At 44.5% G+C, this 13013-nt stretch overlaps 1 protein-coding gene across 1 annotated transcript in view; it reads right to left on the bottom strand.

The window, feature by feature from the left end:
- The window catches only part of HOPX (HOP homeobox), a 31186-nt gene extending 19341 nt beyond the window's left edge, over positions 1–11845 (bottom strand). The window contains exon 1 of the mRNA XM_036084287.2: positions 11478–11845. The gene's annotated coding sequence lies outside the window, so the exon portion shown is untranslated. The remainder of the gene's footprint in view (positions 1–11477) is intronic.
- Between the last annotated feature and the right edge of the window lie 1168 nt (positions 11846–13013).

Here is a 13013-nt window from a genome sequence, read left to right on the forward strand (position 1 = left end):
CAAGAAGTAGGACTTCGCCATATCGTATAAAGGCATAATCATTAGAGCTGTCTTCGGGTCAGAGATGAAATAAAGAGGGGGAAGGAGGGAGAAGGGGAATGCCGAGAAGCACTGATGTGAGAAGCAAGCTGTCTGAGACATAATTAATGAACGATAAAGAAAAAGCCAGAGATTACTTGGCGCAGTCCTCACGTCCTCATTCTTCTACCCAAGGGCCAAGGAAGAAGGAGATAGGAAAGGTTTGGGGCCTTGCATTTCCTGGTCCAGCCACCAAGAGGCGCTGTCAGGCCGGAGCAGTTCAGTTGCTGGCCAGAGCTCTTTGCAGGTGGGAGGAGAAAGAGAGAAGCAGAAATAAAATTATTTTGAGTGTACAGCATTAGTTACAGAGGGAGTGTTGTGTATCTTTATTGTATTATATGGAGGGGACATATTTTAAATCTTCATTAATGAATGAAAATATTAAACTGGTATGGGATATTGGAAAGAGCACTGGGCAAAGAGTCAGACCTGCATTTCAATTTTAGCTCCTCTACTTAATAGTCACATGACCTTGGCTGAGGTGTTTAGTTTTTTGTTTGTTTGTTTGTTTTAACTTATTTGAAACTGAGTTTTCTTCTCTATAAAATGTGGCTAAAACCTTCCTTGCCTACTTCAATTGTGATCCAGTGAGATTTTGCTCAGGAAATAACTTAGAAAACTATAAAATGACATTCACGTTTCCAGGAGTGTAATAATTTATTCATCCAGAAAAGTGAAGATGTTGGGCCAGATGACCTCTGAGATCATTTCTCCTCTAAAACTCTAACGCTCAGCTTGGCCTGGGTTTAAATGATCATGCTATTCCTCGACAACAGCTTACCAATGTCACTGGCCTGAGAAAGGGAAACACAGGGGCCTATTCCAGGTTTGCTGAACACTTTGTTCCTAGTTTCTACTTCAAAGGACCCCTAAGGAGCCCATGAAACATTTTGAACCAAGGTCCTTTTTAATTTCAGCCTGTCTGTTAATGTGACCAAATAATTTGCCATCTAACCTGGAACATCTATGTGTAAAGGGGGTGCTATGATTAATTACACCACGACAACAGCATACATCAGAAGCATCCCAGGCAAACCTGGATATCTGGTCCCCTTATTATAGGTAAAACATTCAATTTCTCACTTACATGTGGGATAGTAAAAATATTCCTGTTGGAGTTAGGTATCCGTACTGCTGTTACAGATTAGCAAGGCGCAGTTCTGTTAGAATCTTGGAGGACAGAAACTCATACTCCTAACCTTGGTAGTGAACAGGAGGCTGCTTTTTGCTCCTAAGAAATCATATAGTTGCAGCTTTGTGGTTACAGATCAGAGAATACACTATAGCTTCAAATTTCCTGACCTTTCATTTTTTATTCCACTTTGAATAGGTAGGATAGAAATTTGTCTGATGGGGTGAATGTGCTTGGGTCTCTGCCTGCTTTGGGTATTGTTAGTATGGTTGTGCTAATGCTTAGTAAGTGTGAATATTCATTACATCTCAAACAGAGTTTGGTCCTATGATCAAATATAAACAAAGGAACAAAAACGGCTTGTACTAGAGATTTCCACAGGCCCAGCCATGTGCTCAGGGCCTTTCAAACCAGATAATCCAGGAGGGGTGAAACTTGTGAAGTAAATTGAATTATCAAATCTCTCTGAAAATGTCTCATGCCCTAATACACCAAGAAATCAGACAAGCAGATTTCTGCTATGGGGGAAAAAAATCGCAATATTTTCTAAAGAAAACCATTGAACACAAAGAAAAATTCACACTACTAAGGCTAGAAGCAAATAACATAAAGACCAACTTTCTAAATAGTTTATGGAGAGGAAAAATGGCACAAGTCAAAATGGCAGGTTATAAATACCCTTTTTTATTTTCTAAATTTTTAAAAAAGATTTTATTTATTTATTTGAGAGACAGAGACAGAGATAGTGAAAGCGAGCACAAGCAGAGAGGAGAGGGAGAAGCAGGGTCCCTGCTAAGCTGGGAGCCCGACGTGGGGCTTGATCCCAGGCCCCTGGGATCATGACCTGAGCTGAAGGCAGACGCTTAACCGACTGAGCCACCCAGGTGCCCCAATATCCTTTTATAAAAAGAGATTTATTCATTTATTTTAGAGAGAGAGAGGCGGGGGGGGGGGGGGGGCAGAGGAAGAGGGAAAGAGAATCTCCAGCTGATTGAGGAGCACAACTCCAGGCTTAATTCCAGGACCCTGAGATCATGACCTGAGCCAGAATCAAGAGTCAGATGCTTAACCGACTAAGCCACCCAGGCACCCCTATAAATATCCTATGTTTTAAGTTAATTCATTTTGGGTAACCCATTTAGTGTCCTAATTCTGCTTGATTTAGGAGAACATTAATTAAATTAGATCAATAGGCTGCAGGGTAGGGAGAAATAGGTTTCTTTCTTAGAAGAGAAGGGGACCTTCAAAACTTAAACACTGATGATAGAAATCAGTCTGGTATTTTAAAAATCGAGTCCAGTGAAGCCACACGCAGATAACCGAGAGTCAAGTAGAACTGTCATAGTGCGCTGTAGCCATTTACTCACTTTAGGATGTCAAAAAAAAATTAGAGTTTTTTTCTGAAGATGTTCGTATTCTCAGTGCCTGGCTCTGAAAAAGGCTGTTCATTTGTCATTCTGGGGACATTTCATCAGGATTTATTTTTTAAAAACTGTATAGTGGGTTCTATGATATTTTTGCCTGAGCCCTAATTACACAGTAAGAAACAGGAGTTAGGGACTGTCCTGGTACTGTGCACGTGTGACGGGTAGATGGTTAGGCGGCCTGTCTGTAGGCCGTTGTAACCTAATGCAAGCAGGCATGACCTCCTCAGGCCGTTAGTGCATTTTGAAATGTCTAGAAAAGACTCTTTGAAGAATGGAATTATCTCTACACAAATATACTTGAATCAATTATTACTTTTTATGGTCCAGCCACCATTCTTATTTTATGACTGTAATTAGGTAATGAATAAGATGACATGCACCTGGTACTTTGTAGTGCTCCAAATTATGCCAAAGTCCAACCAGGCGTGCTGCTTGTTGCCATGAGACTCAGTTATATGGGCCTTATTTTTTTACCCAGTTGTCTTTATGAACAGGTGTTCAACTAATGGGATACACCGAGCCTGTGCAGCTAGATCCTTCTTATTAACATCACACAATAATTGAAAAGGACAGATACTTTACAAAGTCCAGCTCAGGGGATAACTCTGAACTTACTATAGGTCGTTTCTCTGAGCATTAGAGAGATGTTGCAGAAAGGCTGGATAGGGGGGCGCCTGGGTGGCTCAGTCAGTTAAGCGTGTGCCTTTGGCTCAGGTCATGATCCCAGGGTCCTGGGATCCAGCCCCTCGGAGGGCTCCCTGCTCAGCCGGGGAGTCTGCTTCTGCCCCTCCCCCTGACTCATGCTCTTTCGCGGGTGCACTCTCTCTCTCTTTCTCAAAAAAGTCTTAAAAAAGAAAAGAAAAGAAACGTTGGATGGAGCCTCAGAAGACCCTCACTTTGCTTCTAGCGATGTCACTTAAATCTCCAAGTGACCTTGGACAACTTAATTGCTTTGAACCTCCATTTCTTCATCTACCATTGAAGTTACCCCCACCTGCTACAGTAATCCTACCCCCACCTATCTCACAGGGTTGTTGTAGGATTTGATAAGATGGATTATGTTTATGAATAGCACTATAAATTATAAACACTATATATGGTTTTATTATTATTCAGTCATCTAGGAGCTCTTCTGAGCTAGTTCCAAGGACTAGAAGACTCTTTTAAATTGTGGAAACTGAACCAGGTATAATACTAATGAAAGAGGAGATGACATCCCCCTTTCTTTAGTCCTGCTTCATTCACCCCAATGCCAGACACCTCCAAAGGATGCCATTCTACTCCCCAGGAAGAGCATGAAGAACACATAATAAAGGGACAGACACTTCCAAGCACAAGTTATCGAATTAGAGTATTTTCTAAAATAGATTTCACTCCTGGGCACCAGTAGACTAGAAATTTGGAAAGGAGTGAGGGGCATAAGAGCTAGGGACTTGTTTATATAAATTTTCTTAGGGAGAAACCACACAAGAAGGAGACAAAAATACAGCAGTGAAGACTAGACTATCCAAAGCAGATCCGTTGTGTCCTCAAGAATTCCAGGAAACTTCCATTGTGATCCTCTAGATCTAGTGGCTACAATGGCAGCCATTAGTTTACTGCCCAGGACACACTAAGAGATTAGAACTGATCAATGTCTGCCTTAGATTGTTTCTGGTTTTGTTTTCAACATCAAAGAACAGAGTAGTTCTGAAAGATCTGGAGGGTTTTCATGTTTGGCCACATTTTATCAAAACTACCAGAAGCAAATTACAAGAAATTATATGAGGATGGGTAAAAATTAACTTCTCTACTTTTTTTTAAAAGATTTTATTCATTCACCTGAGTGAGAGAGAGCACGAGTTGGGTGAGGGGCAGAGGGAGAAGCAGACTTCCCACCAAGGAGGGAGCCCAATGTGGGGCTCGATCCCAGGACTGGGGGATCGAGACCTGAGCCAAAGGTAGACGCCCAACCAACTGAGCCATGAAGGCACCCCACTTCTCTACTTTTAAAAGAGGTTCTATCATTATCCAAACATGGCCATAAGCTAACATTAGAACCTGAAGCAAATAGAGTAATTTGACCTTGTCCTTGAACCCCTAGCATTCACGTTGAACTTCTGTTTGGCAAGCCAATATAAATATACCAGCTCTCCAACTGGGCTATACGGATACAATGCTTCCCACTGGGAACCTGAGTCACAGAGGGAGTGAGTGACTTGGCAGAGAGACCGGAATAAAGGGTGGGGAGGCCTTAGTTCCAGAGCTCAGCCACCAACTAATCCTAAGATGCAAGACAATTCACTTTACTCTTGAACCTTTATGTATTATATGGTATTCATAAACCGTGTAGCTTATGGCTCAGGCCAAGTATTTTTTAAAATGAAAGGGGGTACTATCATAATCTACCGGGACAACTGATATTTTGGGCTTCCTCTGCTTTAAAATTCCATTACAGGGGTGCCTGGTGGCTCAGTCATTAAGCATCTGCCTTCGGCTCAGGTCATGGTCCCAGGGTCCTGGGATCGAGCCCCACATCAGGCTCCCTGCTCTGCGGGAAGCCTGCTTCTCCCTCTCCCACTCCCCCTGCTTGTGTTACCTCTCTCGCTGTGTCTCTCTCTGTCAAATAAATAAATAAAAAATCTTTAAAAAAAATAATAAAATTCCATTACAGCTGAAGGAGAACTGAAAATAGGACCCAGGTTCCTGAACATTAGACCCGTATTCTGCTTCCTAGGCTAGACTGCTGTCTGCTGGGACTTATCTACACTGGGATTCTGTGGAAGAGTGTTTAACATATCACTTGAAGAGTGATGAAGGGAGTTTCCCAGCAAATAGAAAGGACAGCATGACCTGTACCTGTTTGGTCACGTATCCACACAGCCAAACCCCACGTGTGTTCAAAATCAACAGCACTGGAATGCCAAATCCACATTGGGGTCATTGAAAGGTGGGGCGGTCAAGGGAGCCAGGGCCAGGAAGAGGGCAGGTACACACACACCCTGCATCAGGAGAATCCCTCATATTTGCAGCCTCAAGCCAGTTCTCCACTAGCCTGCCCAGGGCGAGCAGACAGGATGGCTGTGGTCCAGGGGCTGGCTGCCTTGGGATCCTCAGGTGCTGGCTCTTAAATGGGCAGGTAAGTACTTTATAAATTACTGTGGGCCATACATTATCCTTCTGCCAACAGTTTCATCTTTGCATAGTTCTGTTGACCATCCCCATTCACTTGGCTTTGTAAAAGTTTGAGGGAGCCATCGACAACATCTAAAAATTAATCTAGGTTAGGTCATGACACAGCCTTAAAAAAATGTCCAAGTGACAGCCACATGCAGAAGAGTGAAACTGGACCATTTCCTTACACCACACAAAAAATAGACTCCAAATGGTTGAAAGACCTAAATCTGAGACAGGAGTCCATCAAAATCCTAAAGGAGAACACAGGCAGCAACCTCTTTGACCTCAGCCGCAGCAACTTCTTCCTAGAAACATCGCCAAAGGCAAGGGAAGCAAGGGCAAAAATGAACTATTGGGACTTCATCAAGATAAAAAGCTTTTGCACAGCAAAGGAAACAGTCAACAAAACCAAAAGACAACCCACAGAATGGGAGAAGATATTTGCAAATGACATATCAGATAAAGGGCTAGTATCCAAAATCTATAAAGAACTTATCAAACTCAACACCCAAAGAACAAAGAATCCAATCAAGAAATGGGCAGAAGACATGAACAGACATTTTTCTAAAGAAGACATCCAAATGGCCAACAGACACATGAAAAAGTGCTCAACATCGCTTGGCATCAGGGAAATCCAAATCAAAACCTCAATGAGATACCACCTCACACCAGTCAGAATGGCTAAAATTAACAAGTCAGGAAACGACAGATGTTGGCGGGGATGCAGAGAAAGGGGAACTCTCCTACACTGTTGGTGGGAATGCAAGCTGGTGCAACCACTCTGGAAAACAGTATGGAGGTTCCTCAAAAAGTTGAAAATAGAGCTACCATACGATCCAGCAATTGCACTACTGGGTATTCACCCCAAAGATACAAATATAGGGATCCAAAGGGGTACGTGCACCCTGATGTTTATAGCAGCAATGTCCACAATAGCCAAACTATGGAAAGAGCCAAGATGTCCATCAACAGATGAATGGATAAAGAAGATGTGGTATATACACACACACACACACACACACACACACACACACACACACACACACAATGGAATATTATGCAGCCATCAAAAGGAATGAGATCTTGCCATTTGCAACGACATGGATGGAACTGGAGGGTGTTATGCTGAGCGAAATAAGTCAATCAGAGAAAGACATGTATCATATGACCTCACTGATATGAGGAATTCTTAATCTTAGGAAACAAACTGAGGGTTGCTGGAGTGGGGGTTGGGGTGGGAGGGATGGGGTGGCTGGGTGATAGACACTGGGGAGGGTATGTGCTATGGTGAGCGCTGTGAATTGTGCAAGACTGTTGAATCTCAGACCTGTACCTCTGAAACAAATAATGCAATATATGTTAAGAAAAAAAAAAAAAGAAGAAGATAGCAGGAGGGGAAGAATGAAGGGGGGGAAATCGGAGGGGGAGACAAACCATGAGAGACGATGGACTCTGAAAAACAAACTGAGGGTTCTAGAGGGGAGGGAGGTGGGAGGATGAGTTAGCCTGGTGATGGGTAGTAAAGAGGGCACGTTCTGCGTGGAGCCCTGGGTGTTATGCACAAACAATGAATCATGGAACACTACATCAAAAACTAATGATGTAATGTATGGTGATTAATATAACAATAAAAAAAATTTTTTTAAATGTCCAAGTGAACTAAACCATTCCATAACTAAGAGAATTTGAAAACATGGGGCACCTGAGTAGCTCAGTCAGTTAAGCGTCTGCCTTCGGCTCAGGTCATGATCCCGGGGTCCTGGGATCGAGTCCCACATCGGGCTCCCTGCTCAACAGGAGGCCTGCTTCTCCCTCTCCCACTCCCCCTGCTTGTGTTCTCTCCCTCCCCCTCTCTCTCTCTGTCAAATAAATAAAATCTTAAAAAAAAAAAAAGAAAGAAAGAAAACAAAGGGGAGAGGGACATGTTCAAAGAAAAGCCATCCAAAGAAGGCAGAAATTCTGTCACTGTTCTACAAATCTATTTTATCAGCTGTGCAATCATGCCACTCATTTTTCAAAAAATTATTTGTGGTGACGCTCTGAATGGCCAGAGGAAGAATCAGGCTTCCCGACAGCAGCTTTAAACCAGTGTGGGCTGGCCACCTGATGCCAACAGCCTAATCCTTTCCTCTGAACTTGAGGGACTTGAGGGCCCGTCTCCCCTGAGCCAGGACGGTGTTTACTTTCTCCCTCCTCTCCTCAATGCTACGCTCACCAGGGAAGACTCTGTGCCCTCGGGCTGCCCAGCTGCTCTGGGCTCCCGGCCACCTGCAGACTCTGCTTCCCTAATGGGGGTGGGGGGCGTTAATCACACACCTGGCCACACCCCTCTTCACAGGCAGGACGCGCCACACGCAACTGGCACTTGCCAACGACCGACCGCTGCAGCAATCTCAGCCTTCGGATGGAGACAGGGCTGTCAAGGACCCAGAGTCCCAGGAACTGAGGGGGCCCCTTGTCCCCGGCTGCAGGCCTGGGTCCCCGAGGAAGGAGGCTCCTTGTCACGGAGGCTAGGCCGGCTGCCCTGCCAGAGCCAGCGTCCACACAGGAGGGGGAACCAGGTAATTTCTCTAAAGCCCTGTGAGCAGAATTTCTTGACGTTTTATCTCCACTGTAGTGTTCTTAAGGTGGCGCTCCGTTTTTCACAAAGGTAAATGCAGCGGTCTCCAATAAGTACAAATGCATTTAACACAAAATAGACCAATTCAGACAAAGCATTCTGTCAGGCCCCACAGTCCATAGGGAATTCCGTGAGGGATGGGATTTGAGGAATTCTACTCCAAACCCCCAATCCTGGTATATTATCCCCCAGCAAGTTGCTTGGAATTTTTACCAGTTGGGATTATACATTTGGCCTAAAACTTTGATCCTCCTGATTGCCCCAAATGGTAATTCCTATTTAGATAACATTTCAAAGAATTCCCAGATACGTTATCTTGCTGGAACCTATTTAATATCCTGGGACATAACTCATTAAACAATTATTGTCTATTAATACCATAACTTTAATGAGTTTTCCAGAGATGGAGAAGCAAAGCCCCGAGGGGATGAGACCCTGAAAATCAGATGTGTTTAGACTGGAAGGGAGCTGAGAAACCACCTAACACGTAGAGCCGGCACAGGCAGGGCAGGGGGGGTGGGTGGTCCCGTGGGCACCCCTGCCCCCAGACAGGGGCCACAGTGAGGGGCAGACAGGAACAGCAGTAGCCACAGAAACAAATGTCACCCCGTCACGCTGCTGCCCAGAACCGACCTAGAACTCACAATGAAAAGCCCCTGTGGTGCCGAATCGACTCATTCCAGGGCTGAGAACTCGCGCTCAATCCTACAAGAACAACTTGGCCGTCCCGGGCATCTCAGCAGAGAGCCTGGTGTGTCTGCTGCGATTCTCCCAAGGCATATAATCCTCTGGCTTATCCCAGATATTTTTGGAGGGAACAAAAGGAAGCCTTCATTTTGAAACATCCCTTCTCACGTGTTAGCACAATCCTTCAATAATGCACCTTTGAGGTTCTGAGTAATTCTTCCCGCTGGCTGCCCCGAGCATGTCTGAGTTCCAAGAATTTGCTTGAAATGAGCCAGATGCCTTGTCCTAGCTAGAGCCACACGTGTGGTTTGGAGGACCCAGTAGCGTGGTCTCAGGGGTTCCTCTTCCTCTGAGATCCTGCTGCTGTCTTCCCCGGGCCATGGGACATGGTGGTTGTATGGTCAGGGGCAGACCCACCTTCTGTCTGGGCTTCCCTAGCCTCATGTGTCAAGGGAGAGGTTGGGGTTTCACTGGTTCTCATCCCTGGCGGTGTGTTAGAATCCCCTGGGGAGCTTTAAAAAACAATGCCAGGATCCTTATTTAATTGGTCAGGGCGGGGCCAGTCCTGGGTATTTTTAAAAACAGTTTTCCAGATCGGCAGTTGCTGAGCTAGATGATCTCTGGAACCTTCGAGGTTCTATACAAGCCCGCAATCCTGACAGTCTGATCCTCCATTTTATTTATTGAATTAATTTTTTCCCAAACCTACTTTTTATTTTCAGTATGTTGCATAGGCTGACGTTTAGAAATGCCTTTAATTATATAGAAAAGATGGATTGTTAAAGAATTGTTTGTTGGAGCATAATTGGCATAGAATACTGCATGTGTCTAAAGTGTATGATCGGATAAATTTTCACCCGTAAGAAATGGTTACCACAATCGCAATAGTGAACATATCCATCACCCCCAAAATGTCCCGTGCCCCTTGATAACCCCCCGCCCCTTTTCTCCCCTCTCCTCTTCCCCAGGTAACCACTGATCTGCTTTCTGTTACTATAGTTTGCATTTTCTATCACTTTATACCAATGGAATCATACAATATGTTCTATTTTCCACCTGGCTTCTTATTATGTCCTTAAACTTTAGATATCAAGCTCTTTGAGAACAGGAGCCCACCTTGTATTTCTTTTCTCTTCCTCCAGGCCCCCAACTTATCTTTGCCCAGAGAAACCCCTTAATCATTTTTTGCTTGATGGGAATCAGACCTTGGTGACCTTGCAAGCGAGCTTCAGTTGGGTGGCCCACTCCCCACTCCTCTGCAGGTTCCTAGCCAGCAGTTTCAGCTCAGTTTAAAAATAATATGTTAGCTTAAATGTATCCATTGGGGGTCCGTGGAGTTCTAGGGCTCCAGAAAATGAGTGTCAAGGTATATGTTGGGGGCAGGGCGAACTACCTGGGAAAGGTCCTTGGTTTTCGCCAGATTCTTAAAAACCAGGTTCTTGACCCCAAAGGAGGAACTATGGAATTTATGTTGTGCTTTATTCCTATGATATCCTACATGTATTTTATTAATATGATGCCCAATTGTAACTCCTCTACTGTCTGCTCCCTCTCCTCCTCCCTCCCCCTCTCCTCAGTACCTTTATTTTGTTCTCTCCCTGCTCCACTAAAGGCCTGTGGAGTTGGCAGTGCTGTCCCCCGGGAAATTTTCGCATTCCTCTTCTCTTCAAGACCTTCTCACCTAAGTTATGTGGAGTGCTGTGCCTCTTTATTTAATGATTCCTATCCCACCTTACCTAACACTTCACCTAAATACCTGGATACCACTGTGTTCCATTGCCTCAAAACCCCGGAGCATGGGATTCCTTTTTATCTTAAACAAGATCAATGTTTGCATTGTTGTAAATAAGTATTATAAGAACCAGACATAACAAGAAATAGCACTGCAGATTCTCCACTGAGCAGCCTCTGCTTCATCCAGAGATACCTCCTCTTATTCCCCTCTACCAAACACAAAAAAATATTAAAAAAAATAATACACTGTCTGATTTGAGACCGAGATGAGTAATAGCAACATCAGCTTCTAAATGATAGATTCATACGCATCTGGCACAGTCACACAAACACGGGTTTCAAAGTGTCTTCCAGAGAGAGGAGAGAGCAAGAAAGACATCTCATCTGCTGGCCAAAAGGCCAAAATGGGCTCCACCTTGCCCGCAGTCCCCCTAACCCCTTGCATGTTTGCAAGGGTCTGCTATCTTCCACCCGGCCGGGCTGTCTGGCTCCCTGCTCGGGACCAGCTCTTCACTTTTATTCTGCCTTTCAGCCCTGCCTTTTCCCCAGCAGACTAGCACATACGGCAACTACAGCACTGCAGTCCAGTGTCTACACGATTTCATTCTTCTGCAATAAAGGCAAGCCTCTGAAAGTTACTTACGTGGAAATGGCAAAGGCAAGCTCTGGATTTGGAAGCCGAGTCTGCTGATGCCAGCCCACTTAAATAGCTGGGTTGGCTGACGCGGGTTGTTGATAGCACGTTTATTTACGCCTATGAGTGCACGCTCAAGCAAGGACCTGAAAAACCTGCAGTGTGGGCAGCAGGGGAACAGCTGAAAGTATGCCCAGGTTACATCTCTCCCGGTTCTTCGAGTCTGATAGGCAGGCGGCGACTTCTGAGTTTCATGGAAGTTTCTCGGCACCACCTTCTTGTCCCTGATCTCTTTCTTTGCCAGGCAAGACTCTTCACCAAGATAACATGAAAGATGCAGCTGGGAGAGGAAGGAACAAAGGACTCTGACCGTTGCACCAAGTTCCTTATTTTGAATGGGCTTCCAGCTAGATGTTGCCGTATTTTAAACCCTAGGCTTGGTGAGGTTGATTTCACAGCTCTGTGGGCTGGATGCCAAGTTAAGCGCCTGGACAGTTGCCCAATCAATGAAAAGTTGTGGTGTATGTGTGTGTGGGTTTTTTTTTTTTCCAGGCACAGAACGTACAAATAAAGAACAGTTATAGGGGAGGTCCAGGCTAGGATGATACAATTTTAGGTCCCCTTCAAAAACGATTTTAGTTTCTTTCTTCTGTGTCTGTACTTTCCTCCTGACTTCCCCTCCCCTTCCTTTGTTAATGAAATTCCTATCTAAGAGTTGAAAGATTCCCCATGAAAGCTCAAATAAAAAGCCAGTGTGTGAGCCAGCCTGTGGGAAGATGCACTCCAAACGTGAGAAGTGTTCCGTGGTTCATGTGATCGTCAGTGGAAACGTTTCTGAGGGTGAGGGTATGTGTGTGGGTGTGGGGACCCAGTTAGCCGATGTTTATCTGTTTTTTATAGCTAGATATGGCAGTTAATAGTCAATTGCAGCATTGCTAAACACATTAGCTGGGTATGATTTTGAGAGGATGAAGGAAGAGAGACAGGGTTTGGTGAGATCATTTATGGGAGTATCTGTGTGTATTTGCTGGTACGTAGTGCAGACTGGTAAGTTCCACCCAGATTACACAGCCTATATTCTTCACTTCACTGGACAAAGAAAAAGCCCACTTGATTCTCTCGGGAACAGTGGCTCTATATGAAAGAAGAGCAATCATTAAGAATATTTCTTTCTCTCTTGAGAAAGGGGGGGAATGGTTATAAAACATGTGTGGGAGAATTGTAGAGACAGGGGGCCTGGCCTATCCCAACCCTGGTTACCAGAAGAATTCTTTTGTTGCCGAATTCATTGCCTAACTTCTGACTGTTCTATGGCCAAATCTGGACTCTTGCCTCTCAGATTTCTTGAATGCAGGGTCTATGTCTTGTTTATCATTTGACGCCTACAGAGCTGGCACGAATGATGAGGACAATGACAATGACGATGGTGATGATGATGTCTGGGTTTACACTCAGGACTGATTGGACTCAATATTTAGAAAGTTGCTTCAGAATGTTTTCAACTATTCTTATTTGTTTGTTTATCATCTGTCTTCTGGAATGTGA

This window comes from Halichoerus grypus, chromosome 3 (genome assembly GCF_964656455.1).
Source record: "Halichoerus grypus chromosome 3, mHalGry1.hap1.1, whole genome shotgun sequence".
In the NCBI taxonomy this organism is placed as follows: domain Eukaryota; kingdom Metazoa; phylum Chordata; class Mammalia; order Carnivora; family Phocidae; genus Halichoerus; species Halichoerus grypus.